Source organism: Callospermophilus lateralis, chromosome 15 (assembly GCF_048772815.1).
Source record: "Callospermophilus lateralis isolate mCalLat2 chromosome 15, mCalLat2.hap1, whole genome shotgun sequence".
NCBI classification, from domain to species: domain Eukaryota; kingdom Metazoa; phylum Chordata; class Mammalia; order Rodentia; family Sciuridae; genus Callospermophilus; species Callospermophilus lateralis.
The window spans coordinates 93,338,570-93,360,803 of record NC_135319.1 but is presented as its reverse complement, the minus strand read 5'-3'; the positions used below and the strand labels follow the sequence as shown (position 1 = coordinate 93,360,803).

Below are 22,234 nucleotides of genomic sequence, written 5' to 3'. Positions count from 1 at the left end.
CCACACAGACTTGCCCTGAGGGCCTGCCAGTACCCAACCCACCTCCAGGCTTGGGAGCACAACTACACTGGGAGATCGGGGCCAGGGCTGGGCGTCTCCAAGTGCTGACCCTTAGCTCCAACCCTGGCTGGCTCAGCTGTTCCTACGTGGCGTGGGCTCTGCACACCCACCCACTGGGCACTGGCCTCTATCTGTCTAGCCCCTGCCTCCCTCTCACCTCTTCATTCCTCAGGACTGGCCTGCAACTCCATGCCCAACAACCATCAGACATGCCCCATCTGTGGATTGAATAAGCAATCACGGATGCCTGCCGCATGCCACACGGCATTCTGCGTTCTGGGCAGGGAGACCCACAGGGCAAGGCTGGCCATGAAACAGCACACTGTGCTAAGTTACCTGCTACTGATCTGAAATTCAACTTTAGCTATATATACAGTGTATGCAAGTTCATACGTGTATATTTACGCACATGCATGTATGTATGTACATAAACATATTTTTCTTTTGCTAAATTCATCAATCCTGACAAGAGCCCTGGGGAACCCTCTACCACTGGCTGCAGTGGTGGTTACAAAACTGCACACATTCGTCAGAACTCACTGGCTTGTCCTTTACAATTAAATTTTGCTTTTATAAACTCAACAAACAAGGCTTACTTTTGTGGACCCCTCAACCCTACACAAAAGACATAAGAAGTCCACAGAGGGCTGAGCTAATAAGATGGGGCCCAAGGATGCTGGTCAGGGGAACCTGACCATGGCCAGACCACACAGGGCCTTGCATGTGGGAGAAGAGTTGGTTCTATCTCAACTTTGTTTGAGTCCAGTCCTCAGATTAGGGAATGTACAGGCCAAGGATGCAGGATGTCCTCACACACGTGCACATACCTGGGGCTTTGCTTCTGGCTGAACAATGAAAGGCCCCATGGTACTTCACTCCCACTCACAGTGTGGGACTCCGACAAGAGCTCTCTCCTCCATGACCATGACAGTACCACTCACTGCAGAAATCGACAGTGGCATCCACATGCCACCTGACATCAACGCCCAATCAGTTTCCCCCTTGCCCCAAGTGTCTTCCACAGCCCTCCACACACTTGAGCCCTGCAGCTCTGTGGACATGGGCTGCCTTACACAGCTGGCTTGAGTGCGACTGTGGCAAAGACTGCAGGGGCTGCCCTGTGACATGGGAGGCTACTGAAGTCACCCAGCGCTGGGGGGCAGCCAGGTGGGAAGTAAAGCGGCCAGGTTGGGGCATGTTCTGAACTTTTTAAGGGAGGCTTGTGGGGCATGGATGGGATGTGGTGACACTGGCCTGGTCCCTGCCAGTGTCTCACATCCCTTTGGCCCCTGGATGGCTCTGCAGCCCACTGGTATGGTCTCCACTGCACAAGGAGCCAAGGAGGCTGTGCTTGGCAGGCCCAGCTAAGAGTAGCACAGCAGGCCAGGAGCACAGGCTCCCAGGTGACTGTGCACAGAGAGATGTGAAGCCCAGCCCTCCCTGTACCCGGCCTCCCCGAAACACCAGAGCCAGCCTCAGTGCTACCTCCTTGACAACTTTTATTAAAAAGGCAATCTAGCAACATACAGAAAATCTTTTCAAATCCCATAGTCCTCGGCCATAAAATCCCGCCCTGGACCTATGGCAGCTCCTCAGAGGCAACTCACAAGCAGCACACAGAGCAAGCCTCCTTCAAAAGCCTGCATTTGTGGTTCCAGCACTTCCAAAGGAGGTGCATGTTCAAGGAGACAGACAGTTACCTTTCCACAATCCACTGATCTGGTTCCACATAAACAAATATTTAACAATGTAGACAAAGGTAAAATGTACCACCATGTCAAATTCAGATGGAAAATAAACTTGTTTTAACAATTATGAACAAAAAGTATTAGAATCAGTCAACTCTTGCCTCGAAAAGTGCCACACCATTCTCCGTCCAGGGCCAGGTCTGCACTGCACTTGCCAGACTGTGCCCTGCAGAGCTGGGGGGCAGGTGAGCGTGGTGAGGCCCTGGTGAGGCCCCTGACTGAAATACAGATAGGTCCTTGCTGACCTCTGCTTTTTAGGATGAGACCGACAGTTGGTGAGCAGAAACTCCAATCTGCAAAGCTAAGACTCAGATTCTTCTGGAACATCATTCGGTTTTAGAACTTCTTTTCTAGCTGTCAGACCCTTGAAATTCATGACCACCAATGCGGGAGACCCCGATCTAGTCCTCACAGGCAGGCACCCTGGTCTCTGGTGTGGTGCGAGCCACACCTCCAGGAGGCTGTGCCCTGCTTCTGTTGCTCTGTGTATGTGTGTGGACTGCCACCTGCTGTCCTGGGTCCAAGATGGCCAAACCCAGTGTTAGACCCTTGGCTCTCTGCACACCACCTATGTCCTCTGCCCCTCCCCAAATCTCCTCTTGATCATGCTCCCCAGGTTCCACCCTCCCACCCACTCAGCCGCACGCCACAGAGCCTGGCGTCCAGTCTCTTATGAGTCCTGTGGACACCATCCACTCTTTCCATCTCTACCCACACCCCACAGCCCATCTTCCTGCCCAGTCCCCTGCTCATCACATCACCTCTGTCTCTGGAAGAACCCAGAGCTTCCACTGGCCCGTGTCTGCCTCTGTCTCCATTCATGTAGTAGCAGCCAGGCTCCTGTGCACTGTGGTCAGAGACCAGCAGATCCACTAAGGCACTTGCCTCTGGGCTCAGAAAGAAGGACTGAGTTAAGGTCAGAGGACACCTCACCAGAGAACAATGTGAAACTCTTGGACACAGCAGCTAGCTCCTGCTATGGAACAGAACATACTCTGAGGTGCACAACAGGGCTCTTCTCCGGCCCCCAAGGCCCTGGACGCGAGGGGCTGCTTGGACTGCCATGCAGTGTTTATTGAGACCTAGGAAAGGGGACCAGTCACAGCTGAGCCGCAGTGCACATCCTCCTCCAGCTGGGGAGGGCTGGGGCAGGAGGTGAGCTCCTATGTACACACACGTGTACACACACTGCCCGAGGAAGGCAGGAGTGCCCAGCCCCACATCCTAGCCACCAACCAACTGCAAGCCACTTGGGCCCGCAGATTTTCAAAGTCTTCTGTCCAGGAGCCAGAGTGAAGGAAGCCCTGAGAGGTGCCTCTGGTGACCTGTGGGTGGGCCTACACTGTTCCAGAGCACCTCCTCTCGCAGCTGGTCCAACACGGTGCACAGGATCTCTGCCTCACAGACAAGCCAGAGGTCAGGAGGTTGTGCGTGGGACCCTACACTAGACCCCAGGCCTGGCCCGTGACGTGACTTTGACCCTGCGTGTTTCCACATCCCTGGCTCCAGGGCCTGCCTCATGGCATGCTGCCGACGGATCCTGAGCTGGCGGACGGACGCAGCATGTCCTCTAGCCAGCAGCCCCTGGTGAGCATCCTCACAGGGAAGGGGTCACCTTCACTGCAGGCCCTGAGAGCAGCCAGCTTTTAGTGGCTTTCTTTAGCAAAGTCGAGTTGAGGCCACCTCTTGGTATGAGAGAGTGACCATGCTCCTCCAGGACCCAGGGAAGAAAATGCCAAGACCATGCCCAAGGTGAACAGAGTGTCCACTCTCCAGAGCTGTTTTTGAGATGGAGGAACTGAAGAGGTGAGAGGAAGGCCACACAGTCAGTCACACACCTCTCACCACGTGACTAGAGCTGATGTCACTCCATAAAGTTCACCATAGATAAATGGAAAAACATTGCCAGTTTAGACACAGAAACTAATTCACAGTGAGTGACTGAGGTTCAACCCAACTTCCCTGTGTCCACCCACTCTGTCCATATGACCAGGGGCCCAGGGACTGGGTGTCTGTGTGACAGTGATTTGGGCCTGCCAGAAGGAAGCTGCCAGCACCCTGGGCCCTGACCATGGCCCGTGTAGACAGACTCCTGTCATGGCCTATTTGGTGAGGAAAAACTGAATTACTTCTTACACACTGATCAACCTGATGGTCAGGAGGGCTTAATTTTCCACTAGTGAGAAGCCATTCAGCTGCTGCTGGTTCTGCCACAACTGCAGGTGCAGGGCAGGGGCCCTGTTGCCTGTGGAGGCATTGACAGGAGCCAGAGCTCCCCACAGTGCTGAGGAGCAGGCTGGTGGCTGTCCACTCAGGGCCAGACTCCCTGCTCAGCTGGCACATGGCAGGCACTGCCCCTCACATTGAGCAGCCACTTCCTTGGGGCGAAGCAGGCTTCTCAGGGCACTCAGCAGCAACGTGGGGCTCCTGGCTGAGATGCAGCGTCTGCAAGGCCACCCAGACACGTCTCTATCCTCAGTCAGAGCACAGCGATGTGGCAAGGCTCATACATGGCACTCTTTAGCTCTGGAAGCCAAGTTTGATAGCAGGAGGCCCACTTGGCAAACACAGAGCCAGAACTGCTGCGGCAGACCCCTGCTCACGCCTGGGCAGAACAGGACTTAGGAACAAACGCTGCGCAGCAGGAGGCAGTGAGGAATGTGGGCCCAAGCTCTGGCTGCAGGCTGCAGGGCGAGGGTGGATATAAAGCTGCACATGAGGTGCACCCCCATCACTGCTGACCAGCAGCACATCAGACGGTCAGTAACCTGCACCAATGTATCCCACCCTGAGGTCAGCAAGAAAGCACTGTGCTAACCTGGGGCCTTCTATAGGAGGCTTGCTCGTCCAGGAAACAGCAAACTCATACGCTCAAATCGAAACACTCAGCAGTGAGGAGTGAACAGGAGGACCTCTTCCTCTCAGATACTAAAACCACCCAAAATCTGTGTGACCCGGAGGTAGCAAGAGGACCATGGACCAACAGCCAGGTCCCTGTGAACTATCAGCTGACTACCAACAGCACGGCAGAGATGACCACAGTGAGCTCCCAGGGAGCCAGCCAGGGCAGGGGTGGTAGAGGAACTACAGCAGAGGGCCAGGAACCCTCCCATGGGCCAAATGCTTCATAATTTTTGCTACTGGAGAAGTAACAAAATTATGCCTCATTCTTTATTTTGCATTTTCATTATACTCACATAGTTGAAAATTTATTTTTTTCTTTTGTAGTTCTAGGGAGGAACTCAGGGCCTCGTACATGATAGGCATGTGCTCTACCATTTTAGAAGGTACCATTTTACCCTCCTTTTGTCTAGGATTTTTTATTGTGGTAAAATACACATAAATGATTACCCGCTTAGCCATTTCTCTGTGCACAATCCAATGGTGTTAAACACACCTGCAACGCTGTACAGCCACGAGCACACCCCTCTGCAGAGCTCCTCTCAGCTCCCCAACTCTAAACTCTACATGTGACATAGGTGCTCAGGGCCTCCCCTCTTCCCAGGCGCTGTCAGCCACCTTTCTACCTCCTGCTTCTAGGCACAGGCCTGCTCCAGGTACAAGCACGCAGCATCTGTCTTTCTGCGACTGCCTCTGACCCTCAGCATCACGTCCTCCAGGTTTATCCATGCCACAGCAGGAGACAGGATTTCCTTCCTTCTCCAGGTCGAGTGACATCCCACTGTAGGCGTGTGCCTTCTGCATGTGCATGCATGCACATGTGGACCCTCATTCCTCCTGCATTTCTGCTATGGTGACCCATGCTGCTGTAAAAGGGTACAGATAGATGTCTCTGAGCCCCCGATTTCAGTTACTGTGGATACATACACAAAGGTGGAATTGCTGGATCACATGGTGATTCCTTTCATAAATTTAAGGAGTGGCCATACTCTTCTCCACAGTGGCTGCCTCATTTTACATTCCCAATAATGGTTAAGGGCCCCTTCCAATTTCTCCTAATCATTATCAATATTTCCTATTTTCTGCTTTTTTTAAAAATAGGAGCCATTACAACAGGTATAATTAGTTTTTAAATTTATTTTTAATTGACAAAATCACAGCTCACTGAAGTTGGTTTTCATATCTGCAGTAATTAATGATGCTGAGCATTTTTTCATGTGTTTATGTGCCTATTTCCTTTGGGGAAAAGTCTATTCAAGTCTCCTGTCTGTTTTTAATTAGGTTCTTTCCTTTTATTGTTGAGTTCTGGAAGTTCTCTATATAGCCTGGATATTGACTTTTTATCAGACATCTGACTTCAGTCCCATTCTATGGACTTTTTTTTGGTGTGTGTGTGTGTGTGTGTGTGTGTGTGGTGCTGGAGTTTGAACCCAGGGCCTTGTGTATGCAAGGCAAGCACTCTGCCAACTGAGCTATGTCCCCAGCCCTAGACTACTTTTTTATTCAACTTATGCTTCTCATGCACAATTTTTAAGAATTTTGATGAAGCCCAGTTTGCCTGTTTTTTGTTGTTGTTGTTACCGTTCTTTAGTGTTATACCTAAAAACTCATTGTCAAATCCAATGCCGTGAAAGTCCTGTTCTCTTCTAACAATTTTGTGATGTTGGGTGCAGCCCTGAGGTCTCTCTTCCCTCCCAACTTTATGGTGTGTTGTACAAGAACCCAACACCCTCCTTTGCACTTGGGCATCCAGTTTCTTTAGCACCATGTTGGAAGAGACTGTCCTGTCCTTGGTCAACCCATCTGACACCCCGCCACACACACACACATACACACACACTACAAATACCCCCCCACCCACACTCCGGCTGTTCTGTTCTAGGTACAGGTGCACAGCATCTCAACTCCTCTTTTCCTCAACTAACATGTTTCTTAACATTTAAATATAACCTTGGATTGTCTATTATCTGACAATGGCTATTACAGAATGTACCTTTCAAAAACAATAATCTGAATTTTTTGTAATCTGAATTACAGAGCCTCCTTGCAGCCTTTGCCTCACGAGTATTCTATGGTACCTTTCACTGATGGACGCTTTTGCTCCTGAAGTCAATCCATCAATACACTTCTTGTGGTTTTTGCCTCTGTCGCATCTGAAGACTTCCTTCCTCCAACTCCACCCGCTACGCCCTGTGTTCACTCTGAAAAGTGCAGGGCCTTGTCCTTCTATGCCATCATTTGTGGTGAAGGGGACGGCACTGGGTCAGAGTTCCCCGCTGTCCAGGTTGCCTCCTTCACACACAGGCCTGTGCATTGGCCCTGGCTCTCGGCCCTGCTGCTCTGCTCCAACCGTGCTCTCCGCGGCTTTGCTGGGTAGTCGTGGTGACTGGTAGGTGGTCCCTCACTGGCTTTTCTCTATGGCTCTCATCTGCAGGTGGAACCCAAGGTTTGGCGGCTGGTGTGAGCACCATGAACAGCCTTACAGACTGGCTGAAGCTGGTGCCTGTGTCCCTGGGTCCTTGCTGTTATAACATCCTCCGTCTTCATCCACACTGAAATCTTTTTAAATGGCTTCTAATAAACGTTAACAATTTTCTCCGTAAAGGTCTTCTAACCTTTTATTAGACTTAATCTTAGGTACCTTTTAGTTTCCAAGGCTATTACAGGATGTACCTTTCAAAAACAAGCATTTTCAGCTGTTGCTGCTACTGGACAGGAACGCTACTGACTGCGTGCTGACCTCCTCTTCAGTGACCATGAAGCTGCCCTCTCGTTCCAGCCACCACAGGCCCTCTGCTCCTGTGAGGACTGTCTGCCTCAGTCGCCCCCTTTATCACCCTTAGCCTTCCTCTCCCTTTGGCTCTTTTGCCCCGAGGCACTGCAGGGGAACGCTGGCTCTCTGCTGAAGGGCCACCTCCACACTGAGAGAGCTGTGAGGGGGCGGGGGCACACATGCATCCAGAGGGCAGCAAGAACTAAGACCAGGACGCCTGCCGCATCTGCAAGAAGGGGCTGGGGTGGAAATATATCTGGACACAGTTTGCTCATAAACTGAGTAGGGTGTGCAAGAAAGGGAGCCAAAATGCTCCTGTGCACTGGTCAGAGGAGCTGGAGAGGAGCTGCCATTTTCTGAGCTGGAAGAAACTTCAGGAGAAGCAAGGTTGTGGGGAACAAGGAGCCTGGGACAGAACTGTTAGGCTGAGATTCCCATGGCACCCATCCAACCCAGACAGTTGGACTGGAGTCTGGAGTTCAGGGACAATGTGTGGGTAAAAGTGGACATTTCTGAGCTGTCTTTAAAGGTGGATACCTGAAACCGTGAGGATGCTGGGGGACAAGTTTAGGTCCAGGCCTACGGCCTAAGCCCTGGGCATCATGTCAGCACAAGGTCGAGGCGATGGGGAGCGTGTGCCAAGACAGAATAGGGCTAACTAATGCTGCGAAGCCACAGAGGGCCAGGGAATACTCCTGGACATTGGCTGGTCAGGGTCGTGAGGCTTCTCAACAGCAAAGGACCTCTTCTTTCTTCTCTCCAAGTGACACCATCACACTATCCAAGTAGTGCACCCCAAGAAGCTTCTTCCCCCTCCTCGCCTCCCTCTGGAGCTCTCACACGCACTGTGCTGGTCTTTCCTCCAACTCCAGCACCATGGTCCAGGCAGCTGCACAGCCCCACCTTGATCTCTCCTAAGTCTAGTCCTCCCCAACTCAGGAGGTCTGCCAGCTCTCACTCCTTTCCTGCTCCCACAGAAAACCACAGATCTCTCCGGTTCCTCCAGCATCATCCCACCAACATGCCTCTCCCCCAAACACCCACTGCACATTCTATGAACTACACACAACTACCCATCTCCAACTTCCATTCTCTCCAAAGCCAGATCAGGCCACTGTCATCTCCCAAATGGAACCTGCTTCTTCTACTGCTATTGCCCCCAGATCTCTTCTCTGCCTAGAATCCAGGACGGGCTTTTACAATATGTATCTGCTCCTGCCACTGCTCTAACGCTCCAGTCCCCAGTGGCTCGCAGAGGTTCCCACACCTCCCAGCTCATAAAGCTCCAGCCACACTGGTTACTCATGCCCCGGCGTAGAACAAATTCTTCTGCCACTGAAGCAGTGATGTGTTTTTCCTTCCCTTCTTATAGGCTTATCACATGAGCCCCCTGCTGCCCCAGGTCCCCATGAAATCTGGCTCTTCCAAGCAGCCTTCCCTGAGTGCTCCCTGCAGAGACTCCGGCAGGCCTGGCCCACCTTCAAGGTGCTGCCCACTGAAGCTGCCTGTGTGCTCTCCTCTGTTCCTCACAGAGGAGGGAGTTCCTACAGGGCAGGAACAGGCCATGAGCCCCCAGCACAGTGCTCAGCTCACGAAAGCAACTGCACTAAACTCCGAGAGCGGCTGGCTAAGCAGCTACAGCCAGCATGCAGACTGGCTCACTTAGCTCCGAAACACAACCTGACGCAGCTTCGCAGCGCTTCTGAAGCTGAGGAGATCAAAAAATGCAACTTTCTTCACTGTGTCACCAACGTAAGCCCCTTAACACATCGAGTAATAAATCAAAGCAAAGTTACTATAACATTCAATAGATTACAACCAATAATAAGTTAAACAAAGCTTCTACATGAGTCAACAGAGCTTGGTTGGCTTTTCCCTGTGTCACAAGCTTGTCGACGGCCAGGAGGAGGCCATGTGACTTCCCGTTCCCCAGTGCCACCCAGAGCTGAATGCAGCAAGCCCCACTCACAAGGTGCCCCCTCCAGAAGCCAGTCACCACTACAGAGGGAAGGCAGACACACTCACAGCACTGCCCTTCCCAGTCCAGCTCCCAGGATGGACAGGAGATGACGGAACAGGGCAGGCCCCTGCCTGACCCTCAGCACCAAGCCAGTCCCAGCCTGGCCGCCAGCCTACCAGATGCACACGTAATCTCATTCCACCTCCCGTCCGACGGCCGACATGAGCAGTTAATTAAATTGGTTGTCCACTGTATTCATCCACTTACAAAGTTAATGATATTCCGTCCCTGAATTAAAGAGCATTTTATAAAGCGTGCACCATGGGAGCTGGCATGTGTACACGGGGTGCTGAACCCTGTCACAGCTCCTGGTTGTTGTGTCCCCAATTAAGTAGCCCAGGAAGGGCAGGGCCTGTCTGCCAGGGCAAAGCACAAGTCGTCCTGACAGCCAGGGTAAACAGTGCTCACAGCAGCCACTCAATACCTCACACACGCCTGTTGACATCCTCCCTGCCGCGGTGAACGTGGCAGGAGCACAGCCAGGAACACCGCCAGGTGGTCCTCCTAACGGGCCCTGAGATCCAGCTGTCAGGAAGGACTGCAGTCCCACAGGTGCCTCAACCAAAGCTGCAGAACCCCCAACAGAGAAGGCCACAACTAGTGTGCAAAGGCCATGCCCTTCCCTGTGGAAGCACAGTTCCTTGGGCCCCACCAGCATTCACACAGTCTCAGGCATCTCAGGTACATGGGTGGCAACAGGCAGGCCCAAGCTGGCAGAGGCACATGAGTGAGGAAGGACTCGGGAAACCAAGTGGGCACCACCATGCTCAGGATGGAGGGAGCTCAAATAGGCATCCAGCCCATTTGGCCCCAAGAGCTGGGGCCAAACACCCAAGACACCACAGGGAGCATCCAAGGTGGCTGGATGCACAGGTCAAGAGGTCAGGTCAGAGGCCTGGACAGTCCTCAGAACCATGGAATGATGAGTTTATGGAGGGGCTGGAGCCAGAGAAAAGGACAGGGCAAGGGACTAGACCTGGCCATCAGTAGAGAGGTGCTTGAAGTAGACAGAGAAGAAGCTACCAGTCAGTGGAAACAAGGGGGAAAAGGGGGACGAGGAGTGGTCAGGGAGACAGAAGACAGTGGATGAGACAAAGAATGTTTTAAGAGAAAAGGAGCAGCCAAGGGACAAGGAGCCATCAGTGGGGGCCAGAGGAGGTTAGAGAGGACAAGAGGAAGTAGAGGGAACAGAGTGCTCAGGGGGACAAGGAGCAGACAGGTGATAAGGGTAGACAGGAGGGACAAGTCATCAAGGGGACAGAGTGTCTGGGGGAATGAGGAATAGTAGGGGAGGATCGGGAACCAAGAGCAGGTAGCATCCTAGAGACGAGTAGAGGGGGTGACCCCAGGTGCACAGTGCGACTGTCAGGTAAGGGCACAGGGAGGAAACCGGGCCCCAGGGCTCACTGTGTGGCCCCGCCCAGGCAATCCAAAGAGACTGACCACTTCACACATGTCACAGTGGTGGCAGAGCCCCTGCCCAAGCCCTGGAGAACCACACATGGTGCCTTGCTGCCCAAGTGGATGGGCAACGGACACTCGTAGGAATGGTGGGGCCCACTCCACCAGGCACCTGGCCTGGGCAGGGTGGGTGGCCCCCAGGCCAGCTGACTTAATCAGCATGGAGCCAACAGGGCCTGTTCAGAGGCCACCCTGGCAGGTCTTGGAGAGGGGAATCCTGGCATGTCAACCTGCTTCCATCTGTCTCCGGAGCAGAGCAGCAAGACAACTCCCTGTTCATGTCCACTGCAGATGGGCCGGCAACAAACTCCCTAAATTCCGGAGCCACCCACCTCCCACCCCCAAACCAGAATTCCTTTGCATAGGTAATGAAAATGAAGCTGAGCAAAGACCTGGAATTCCATACAGGCACTCCAAGTCAGTCTTCAATTCACATCACCTAGGCGCTTGCCTCTCAAAACGAGATTCACGTACAATCTGAATGCTACTTTTTCATAATATATATTTTGCAAATTGAAAATTTCGATAATGGGAAAAAATATCAATCTTAAAATAATATCTAGTTTTAATTATTAAATTTATGAAGCTATATTTTCCACATCTAAATGATTACAAAAGTAAATCAATAAACTTTCATGCCAATTACATTATGCAGAGAGTTTGCATCATCATTAAAGTGGCTCCAATTTACCTTTTGTCTTCTAAAAATCATTAGCTTTTCCATTACAGTTTTATTCTTACGGGTGTTCCGCAGAACTAGGTTATGTGCATTATAAACGTAAGATGATTAAAGTACAGTGCCCTTTCAGAGATGGCCAACACAGAACAAAAGCTGATCACAAAATACCTCCCACCACTAGAAAAGCTCAGGAAACATGAAACACTACCAAAAGCTTTAAGTGACTTTTAAATTCCAATTATAATGGGAAATTGCCGTCTACTTGTGTTTCACATAACCTAGACTGGCTCCCCACCGGAGGAAAGGCCAGGATGGCAGAACTCCCCTGAAGTCCACATTGCTCTGCAACCTCTCTGGCTCTCCCAGGGCTGCCGCCTGACCACACCCACTCGTTCGGGGTACATGAACCCACTCGTGCACACCACTGCTCCTCCTTTCGCTGCAGGAGCTGCTGTATTTTACACCCTGAGGTTCCCTTATTTCACTCCACTTTCCCATTTTCCGTACTCTTCGCTCCTTTCGACCTCTGACCATGTCAAGGATAAGTGTCCCTGTTTGAAGGACACCCCTCAGCATTCACTGTCTCTTCGTGATCTGCCAGCAGAGAGCCTCTCCGGTTGCATTTGAGCACAGTGCCTGTCTAGCCTTTACTCCTAGGAGTGTCTCTGCTGGCTGCAGAATTCCCTGTGGGCAGACTCCCCCTGGGGTGCTAAGGGTCACTGGGAGAGGCCACAGACCAAGAGCACTAACTGGCCACAGCACAGCCTACTGCCCCAACCAGAAAGAAAAGATGAGCCCCTCCTAGCAGACAAGGGAGCTACTGTTCAGGCGGGGGAGAAATGTGGTAGGAACCACTTGGTGCCTCCCACCTGCAAGAAGACCTTTCTTCTTCACCTCTTTTCTGAGGCCAAAGCACAAAGAACCCTTATGGGAAAGATGTCCATGACAGTACCTCCTTCTAATGGCCTTGTTATAAATTAGACCTTGCTGACAAAGACCAAGGAGAGGGACGCCCGTCAAGCAGTCTGTTGCTGGTGCTCTGCACTCCAGCACTGCAGTCCTGACCTCAGGAGCATCTATCATCTCCTTTAAGAGACACAGACGTGCTGGGACATCAGTCTCCACAGGACAGGCAGAGGGGGAGGTGCAGGCAGGAGAAGAGGACAGTGCTGGCGGGTTGCTGCTGCTAACGTGCTCTGACACGGGGAACGGCTGCAGGGCCTCCTGGAGGGCCAGTGGGCCCTTAGACTGCACCGTCACCTTGGTGTGGGAGGCTGACAGCATCCTTGCTTACTGGTCAGGGCCTGGCAGGCAAGTGACAAACGGAGCAGAGACAGCAGATAATGGAGTGGGAGAGCCTGAGGATGGGGGTGCTGGGGCTGGGGGGGAGGGGCACATCAAAGCATCAGAGGCAGAAAGGTCTTCTGGGAAGAGGAATGTGGCCTTGGGCTTGCTGTGGCACTCCCAGAGACCCAGTGAAGGAAGCAGGGGGTCAGCAGGAGAAAGAGCTAAGAAGGGCAGAACAGGATGTGCAGAGCTATGGTATGTGGAGGAGCTGGGATGGCAGTGGCCAGAGTCCTGGGCACTCCACAGCAAGCAGTGCAGACAGGGACAGAAGATGAAATGACAGTAATGCTCGGGACGGAAAACAGATGGGACAGAGAATGGACCCACCTGCCTGATGGAGCCCTGAATGGAATCAGTCACCAGGCTGGCACAGACGCGTGTCTGCCACGCGAGGAGCTGAAGGACGTGAAGCTACGCCTGATGCAGAAGTCAGGTCTCCGTGGGTGGACAGAGGGCCCGCATGAACTCAGTGAAGAGGAGAATCAGTGGAGAGGGAGCATGTGGTGGGACAAGCTATTCCAGAAATCAAGGTCAAAGTTCAAGGACTGAAACCCTACCAGGTCCTCAGAAAGGAAATTTTGCTGCAAGATGTGTCAAAAAAAGCCACATGGGCCACACCCAGTCCCTCCTGCCTATGAGGCACACCTGTGCCAGCAGAGAAGTGCTGCCTGTCTTCCAGGCTCCAGGAATCGCTGTCATGCTGGTGGCAGGCTGACATCACTCCACGTCATATGCACAACACCAGTCTAGCGCCCCTGCCGCTTCCTTGACAGGCGAAGCACAGCACCCAGGAGTATGCTGACGGGTCTCCTTGAACCTTGGAGTTCCTGTCTCATGACACAGGGTCGGGGGCTCCCTGCAGTTCCCTGAGAAGACGCTCTGATGCGGCTGAAGTGGCAGGAGGAGAGCAAAGTACACATGCCTGCCCAGTGACACTCTGCAGGGGAGCAGGGGGCACAGCACTGGAACACCTGCCAGCCGTGTGCTGCCTTCTATGCCTCAGCCTCCACCCACCCCACCTGGCCCAGACCCTGGGGGGAAGGGTGAGTTCCCAGCATGTAGCCTGGCAGGAGGCCATGTGCTGGACACAGCTGTGCTTACAGAAGGCCACAGAGGTCAACAGAGCACAGGTGCCACCAACAGCACTGTGGCTACTGAGCTGTGCAGAGCCTCGGTGCCATGGCAATGGGCTCTCATTTACACGGGAGAGAGCCGGATGACAAGCCCTGCTCGGACTCCCACACACATGCCTGTCTCGCTGTAGGAGCAGCACCTGCATTCTTGCTCTCCCTGGTCACACTGGAATGGAATCTATCCACGGTTTAAGATAAAGCCATTATGGATGGTGACCAAGAATTTCATCACTCCCTATTGAGCGCAGAATCAATCACTTCAGTTTTTATGATGCAACCTCTGGAAAGTGACCAGTTTGAGGTTGAAGAATTTGATGGGCTCCAATTTTAGCCAAAGCATCCATCAGCTGCACTTGCTTCTGAGACAGAAATCCCCACGTCTTTTCCATGTTTTCCATGTAGCAGTATCCAAAAAGCTCCGGGCCACAACTCTGTGTGCTGATCACAGCAAACCAAAGGCCTAAAGACAGGCAAAGGGGGCCACACGGAAGTGAGCCTCCGCCCTTCTGGTCTGAATAGGGCCAGTGGCCTGAGCCCGGGATTTCCCCTGGGATTTTAAAAGCCAGGCCCCAGGCACACTACAGCAGCTGCACCTGGAGGCCCTACCTAGCCAGTGCCTGTCCCCCACTGCCCACCTGGTGGTCCCACTGGACCACAAGGGCCCGTGCACAGAAACGAGGTAACTGATGTTAACAAGAAGTAAGGAAAACTAACAAACACTTATAAAAGTTACACCCAAAAAAATCTCCACACCAACTTATGTTCAATGTACTTAGTGAAAAGGTCAAAGCTCCGGAATTTGCTGGATAAATAAACGCTGCTGAGGCGGATGAATCACTGGAGAACCAGCGCATGGCAGCGAATGAATAACCTGCAAATGCGTCCCAAACCCCATTATTTCCCCTTCTCCAGGAGCCCAAGATTCATGTCCCCGCATGCCGCCAGTTCATTACGGAGAACCATCATCCCTCTTCCGGCGCGCGCCGGGCAGAGCGCGTGGCCCCTCGAGGACCCTTTAATGTTTAATTCCCCATCATCCGCTCCACTGAACAGCTTAATCTCTGCTTGTATGATCAATACTATATCAGTGTAAATTAAAATGACAATTTTAAAGTAATTAAGCCTGTTAATGCTCGATTCAAATGTCATTATTTGCACAGGGGGTTGAGGAGAAATCACACCGTGTCGGGGTGACAGGAAGACGTCTGCGCTCCCCAGCCCCGCTGCGCGGTGCCACTGGAGGCTTCAGCAAAGCGGATCAACTTCTGCCTTGCCCTGCCAGGGTGCCTATCCAATTTCTAAAGAGGATAACACAATTTGATGAATTTAATTCCGGCTACAAACTCAATTATTGTGATAATAGATGAAAACTGGGAGGAGACTCTAACGAGACCCAAGTTTTTACAAATACACTTACCTCCACGATGGGACACAACACTAATGGCTTGATTTAATTTGCTCTCTCTCTTCTGAAAACCCTTTAAATAATTATGATGGCTGGAAGGACAGCCAACATTTATTAAACAGTCTCGCTCTAGCCCAAAAGAGGCTGTGGGTTGGACAATGCCTGTCACAGAGAGGAGCTGCTGTCCTGGGCACATACAGCAGCATTTGGCAGACAAGCTCAGCATGTTCTTACATCACTGCACTCAGATACACAAAACAGACAGAGCCTGCCCTGCCCAGCACTGGCCGCGCCTAGAAACAGCAGTAAGACGTCTTTCTTCTGGGCAGCAGTTGGGGCGGGGAGGGGTAAAAATACAAAGAAAATTAAGGGGAAAAAAAAAAAAATCAGCTTCTCCCTTCTGTGACTCCCAGAACACCGAGTGCACAGCATGGGTCATGAGCACTTCCTCTATCTGAGGAGTGGGGGGCCCGTGCAGCACACACTGGGGCCCACCACAGGGACAGCCATAATCGCCTGCTTCATCCATTACACCAGCAATAAAAATTGACAACCAAACATTAATTTCAAGATGAAGAGCAAGGTGTAACAATTTCCGTTTGAAAGATGTTTAAGCCCAGTGGCCCATCTCCCAGGGCTTCCTAGACAATCCAGGCACTGACCACTCCAGGGGGAAGGATCCCCACACCTCTGCATCGCACTCGCAGACCCACCTGCCAGCAATGAGATAGCTGGTTGGCTGTTCTCTAACCAATCAGTCGTCCAAACTTCAGATTTTCTGCAGCAAAGGGAAGTTTCTAGTAGGCATTTTTTCCCTATGTCCCCTGCAGAACTGACAGGACCTCTTGTCCCCCATCACTACGCATAAATCCTCCCCCAGCTGGCAGAAACCAGACTGAGAACCAGTGGAAATGTGGAATGTACCCAAACGCACATCCCCTTCTGGAAGGCCAAGCGTAAACACCCCTAGGTATGAGCCTGCAGACGAGCCACCACAGAGCAAGTGAAGACCTAGGCAACAGCCGTGGCCTGTCATCCAGCTGCAGCCGCAGGAGGCTGGGGCGGCAGGCCACCCTGCAGGGCAGGAGTGCAGCTCAGAGGAAGGGGTTGCCCAGCCTGGGTGAGGTGAGGATGTGGGAGAAAGCACGAGTACAGGCCAGGCACACATCTGACTGCAAGATCAATGTGACGCGGGAAGATGGTGGTCATGTCACCCTTTCTTACAGCCAAGAAGAATCACAGTGAGAGAAAATCCCAAAACCTGACCCAGTACCTTCCCTGCAAGAATGAGAAACCAGGCCTCCTTCTAAAAGGACAGACACACAATTGAGGGGAAACATGGAACATGTTCACCTGTGGGCAGGTATTTCCACAACTTTAAGGGTGGCCCTACATGTTGGTAGCAGTGGACTATGGTGAGATGAGACACTGGGCACCCTGACATCTGGCCCAAGCTCTGGTGAGGTAAGGCAGTGGGCACCCTGATGTCTGGACCTGACCACTCCATCCCTTCCTGCAGCGGACATGTGGAGCCTCCACATGAGACCCCACTGAAGAGGGAAAGTCTGATGGCCACAAGCTATTCCCTCTGGGGTGGGTGCTTTCCTCCCCTTCATACAAAGATGATTTTGAGATTGCAAATTAGGAGGCAGCAAGTCTAAAGGGTATAAATCCCAAAATGCTCATAATGACCATACTGCCCAGTAAGAATCCATTCACCCTGCCCCATGCCCTTGGGGGCAGAGGACCAGTCACAAGGGACAGAATGCCCATTACCCCAGACGTCTACACACGTGGGCACTGGATGGAACTGAAAGGCCAACCAGAGGCTGCAAAGCACATCTGACAGGTCTACCCACCACCCCGGCTCAAGTGCCCACAGTTGTGCTGAGCCAGTCACACACCAGCTGCACACACAACATCCTGACCATGTCCCTGAGCAGGCAGACATCTCTGCATGGACAGACACACCTCCCCCTTGGGCTGGGGCTGTGGACGGTTTCAGAGGAGTTGGCCAGCGTGCCTTATGGTGTCCTGCCAGATGGCGCGGGAGGCTGTGGGGCTCTAGCAATGGCACAGGGACCAAACCTCTGGTGCAACACACACCTGTGCATGTGCTGATCCTGTGACCTGAACCATCACAGTAAATGCAAGGAGGACGTGAGAACAGGGAACAGAGGGGCAGCCGTGAGACCTCCTCCAGTGAACCATTCAAGGCACTCTCTGGGCAGGTGCACAGTGACGAGCGGGCCCCTTGGCCTGCCCATTTCTGAAGGTCACACTCCCTCTGTGAACCAGGTTCCGGGGAGGTGGGATGGCAAGCCTGCCTGGGCCAGGGAAGACAGAAACCACCCTCAGGGTGGAGCAGGGCCAAGGGCTTGTCCACCTCCCAGGGAAATGCCAGCTAGGTGAGCAGGGTGCAGCTCACAGGGGGCTCTGGAAGTGAAATGTCACTTGAAGCCAGACGAATAGGACAAGCAGCAAACACAAGCCGCCCAGGACGAGCAGCAACAGGGCGAGCCGCCCAGGACTACTTTTTATGTTCACTGCTTCAGTGATTTTCTGTCAAAAACGCTAACAAGCATGGACCCCTTAAGAGCTCTACAGTCTTTCGGTTTGTTCACCAGTACATTTCCTGGAGCAAATCTGTTTCCCAGGCTTGTGTGACACGGCCTCCATCATGCCTGTCTGCTGCCTGACAGATCGGCCACCACCTCATGCCTGGTTCAAGCCTGTTACAAATTTCCCACCAGGGAGCATGGGACAAGGGGTGGAAGGATAGCCCTGGAGGGGAGGTGGCTTGAATGTACTAGGTGGAGATGTCCACACCCACACTGCCCTCCAGCCCACAGCCAGGCTCACATCTAATGGACACGGCTACCTCGTGCCAGCAGCAAGGGGCCCATGGGAAGGAGAAGGCCAGGACCAAGCACCACCACAATCAGAAAAGCCCCAAGGTGGGCTGGGCACCGTGGACAAGCACCAACTCCTGTTCACCAGCGCAGGGTGTGCGAAGGGAGAGCAGCCTAGAGGGCGGAGCTGGGGGGCAGGTGTGACGACTGCGAGAAGTACGCAACGCAGGCACAGGGCTGCCGCTCGGGTCAGCAGAGCCCATGCTCCTTGCTGCGCTCAGACAGGACTGCCCCTGGCCCTCCTCAGACCCCACCTCACAGCAGAACTTCTGCAACTGGACGAAGGCGGGGATGTGAAGCCTGAAGCTGGTCACGACCCACATGCTTTCTGTGACAGATTCCAGATTTGGAGAAAGGTTTTCCCACAAAGGTCCTGGACTCATTGTTGGGTAGCGACAGCACATAGCAGGGATGGTTCCTGGTACCAGAGAATCAACTGCTGGCTTGAGGGGCAGCTCCAGCCTCACCACAGTCGCTCCTCCAGCTGGTGCTGCGTGCTCTGGCTCTGCCCTCCTGCCTGCACAACGCTCACCCCCAGGATGTCAGCTACAGCACTCAGTGGAGAATGCGTGTGACATGACAGGAGCCCAGCACCACAGAGCACTATCACCAGCCTCTGCCCAGAAGCAGAGAGCTTTCTGCTTGGGGTCCCTCACCAGGTGACCCCCAGAACTGAGCCTGACAGCAGCTCTCAGCCTTTCTAGTTCTGGATCCTGGCAAGGATGCATCCCCAGCACCTCCTCATTCTGAAGGGACTCCAGTGTCCTCAGCACAGTCCTCAGCCGACCAGGGCAACACAGCACATCAGGTACTGCAGACTCCCTTGCCTGGACTTGCTTCTCCCCTTCTGTCAGAGCTGCCCTGCCAGGAGGCCTGGAGGCTGGGTTCTCACACACCACCCTGCTCAGCCACCAGAAACGTGGGTCCCAAGGGAGGGCTCAAGCATGGCCATCAGTCTCTGCATTTCTGGGGATGAACAGACAAACTGCAACTCCCCTCCACACTTGGGAGCAGGGCCAAGCCCACTGCTGAGCCAGCTGAGGCTCCTGAGGAGAAAGCCAACACCTAGCGTCCCCGCTCTACGCTGTGAGGAGTGTGGTATCTGGAACACCCAGTCACCGGACAAATCTCAGGGCCAGGAGGGTGTGCCCGCTCTCTGAGCTTACTTGCCCACCCAAAGTGCTGCTGGAGGCAGGAAGGCACCAGTGGCAGAGACGGGCACCATGGCCCTAGCACAGAGCAGCTGCTCGTTCGCGGACATCTGCACTCAGAGGGGAGCTGTGCTGGCAGTGACCTTCTCAGCCTAGGACAGCAGCATGCACCCAGGATGGTTTGGGCCCCTGCTGCCTCCTACCCAAAACCAGGCACAGGGGACATCCTGTAGGCCCAGTGTCACACCTGGGGGATAGAGGGATACAGGCAATGCAAGAGTAACATGGAGGGTGTGAGCAAAGGATGCACACCACTGCTGCGTAGGCCACCGTTGTCACTGCCACTCCTACCTGTTCAAGTCCTGCTCCCCCAAGTCCAGTCAGAGAAAACTGGTTTCTCTCTGGAGACCTCATGTCCCTCCCAGACAGGCATCACAGCTGGGCAGGGCCACCTCAGCCTTGTGCAAAGCCCTCGCCTCTGTCCAGGAGCCCCAGCCCCAGCCAGGTGCCTCCTACCAGCATGACTGCCAGTCTGGCTGCCCTGTCCCGCCTCAGTCAGTGAACATCCCAGCCTCTCAAGCCTCGCTGCCATGGATTCAGATGGAAGTGACCACAGAGAGGCTTACTGTTCCCCAGGCCTCAGTGCTTTATGCCCAGAGGCCACACGACCACCCTGAGACATCTGTCTTGAAGGACATGGAGTGTGCTGCAAGGTGTGAAGGGAGTCTGCCCTGCCACCACGCCTCTTCCCCCACTGTCCCCACAAGGGGACCACATGCAGAGACATGGCAGCTCAACAGCACTTCCACACACACAGGCACAAAGTGGAGCTGGCCAGATGCCAACAGGTAGGTACACATTTTGATGGACAGCATCAAAAGCACAACGCATGGGGTGCCTCCTGCACAGTGGCTGGTGCTGGGCATGCAGAGCCAAAGACCAACCTTACCCTCCTCCCTCTGCAGTCTGCTTCGTCCCACACTCAGCTGAGGAATCTGCCACCTGGCCACATCCCCTTCTGGACATCAGTGAACAGGAACCCTGCCTTTAAGTGTTAGCAGAACAAGCCACACTTTCATGTCTCCCCAGGAGACTGTCTAACCCCCTAGGAAAAATCACGGAGAAGCCAGGCCATTGCAATATTTCTGCTGTAATTCCTGAGCAGCCCTGGCCCCTGTCACGTGTGGCATTCTCCTGGCCAGCCACAACGAGCCACACAGAGCCACATGGTCAGCTATGCCCCTTGGCTGCCTCCTAACAGGAAAACTTCCCAAAAGACACACTACTCATTCTGTCCCCAAGCTCACAGGACTAGCACTCCATGCCCCACAGTCTGTCCAGCCACAGGCTGCTGGCAGACACGGGGGACCCCCGTAGGCACCACCCCTCCCAGGGATGCTGAACTCAGCCTCTGCTAAGCAGATGCCCAGGGCCCCCGGCAGGCTGGCACTGGGCCCAGCCTGTGGTCAGGGAACCCCTCAGTCACATCTCCTTGGGATGCACAGGGCCTGCGACAAAATTAACCTCATGGCAATTGTTTTCCCTGTTTGATAGCTCAATGTCAGCTCATCTGTTAGTGGGAAATAAAAGAGTCAAGCCTAAATGTATAAAAAATTATGATGGAAGTCCTGAATAAAGTGGGACTGCAGGCTCATTGAGCTGAAAATCAATCAATCAATGAGGGAGTGGATCAGGAGTGCCTCATAAGCCCCAAAGAAATGATCTGCCCAAATGCCGGGATCCAACAGCAGAGGACCAAGTTTCAACACTTTTAGGAAGTAAATGATGAAAAATCAATTCGGAGGAAAAACAGATCAAGAACCCTGACTCTGACGAGCCGACACATTTACTGCTGAATGCCGTTTCTCGGCTGACCGGAAACTTAGGAAGGTGTTTATTTACTTTCAACACCTTCCAGAGATCAATATTTTTAATTTGGATCCGAGTTATTATTTTTCACATCACAGCAGCGGGGAGAGGCGTAAAGTGGCTCATATTTTAGTGCTAAAAAGATCGATACGACAGTTTCACCTTCACTGCAGCCCGGCCGCTGCCCGGCCGCACATCATCGCGTCCCACGGGGCTGCAGGTGCCGAGGCAGGAGAGCAGGCCATCACCCGCCAGCAGCACAGACAGCTGTGATTTAGCTGAGCTCCGAGCGCCCGGCACCCTCAGAAACCAATCTTGCACCTCTCACTTCATCAGGCCTGTCTCAGGTGCGGAGATGGCGAGGGGCCAGGGCAGGGAGGGCCCCTGCCCACAGCGGATCAGGCCCCAACACAAATGCATCTGCCTTCCCCCTCCTCAGATCAAAAACCAGCAGCAAACTCATTAATCCCTGAATTTCCCTCAAGTCTTGTCAGGAGAAGAGGGGAGAGGGCTGTACGTGGGGCAGGGGACTGGGTCCATGGGAAGGGGTCTCCCAGGCACGAGCAGCCTCAATCCCGGCCCTAACCTCAACAATAGGGCCTCTGGCTGAGGCTGGCAGCCTGGCAAAAGCCTTCTAAGGAGGTCCTAGGACCCAGATGCTGTGAACCACGATGCACCATGGAAAAGGTGCCTCTAACACCCCACGTCAGCCTTCGGCAGCTCCCAGTCAGAGAAAGCAGGCCCTGCTCTGCAGACGCAGGCCAGAGCCCTTGTG

At 53.4% G+C, this 22,234-nt stretch overlaps 1 protein-coding gene across 5 annotated transcripts in view; it reads right to left on the bottom strand.

Moving 5' to 3' along the window:
* Inpp5a (inositol polyphosphate-5-phosphatase A) overlaps positions 1 to 22,234 on the bottom strand; it is a 176,052-nt gene that overhangs the window by 69,338 nt on the left and 84,480 nt on the right. The gene's annotated exons all lie outside the window — the stretch shown is intronic.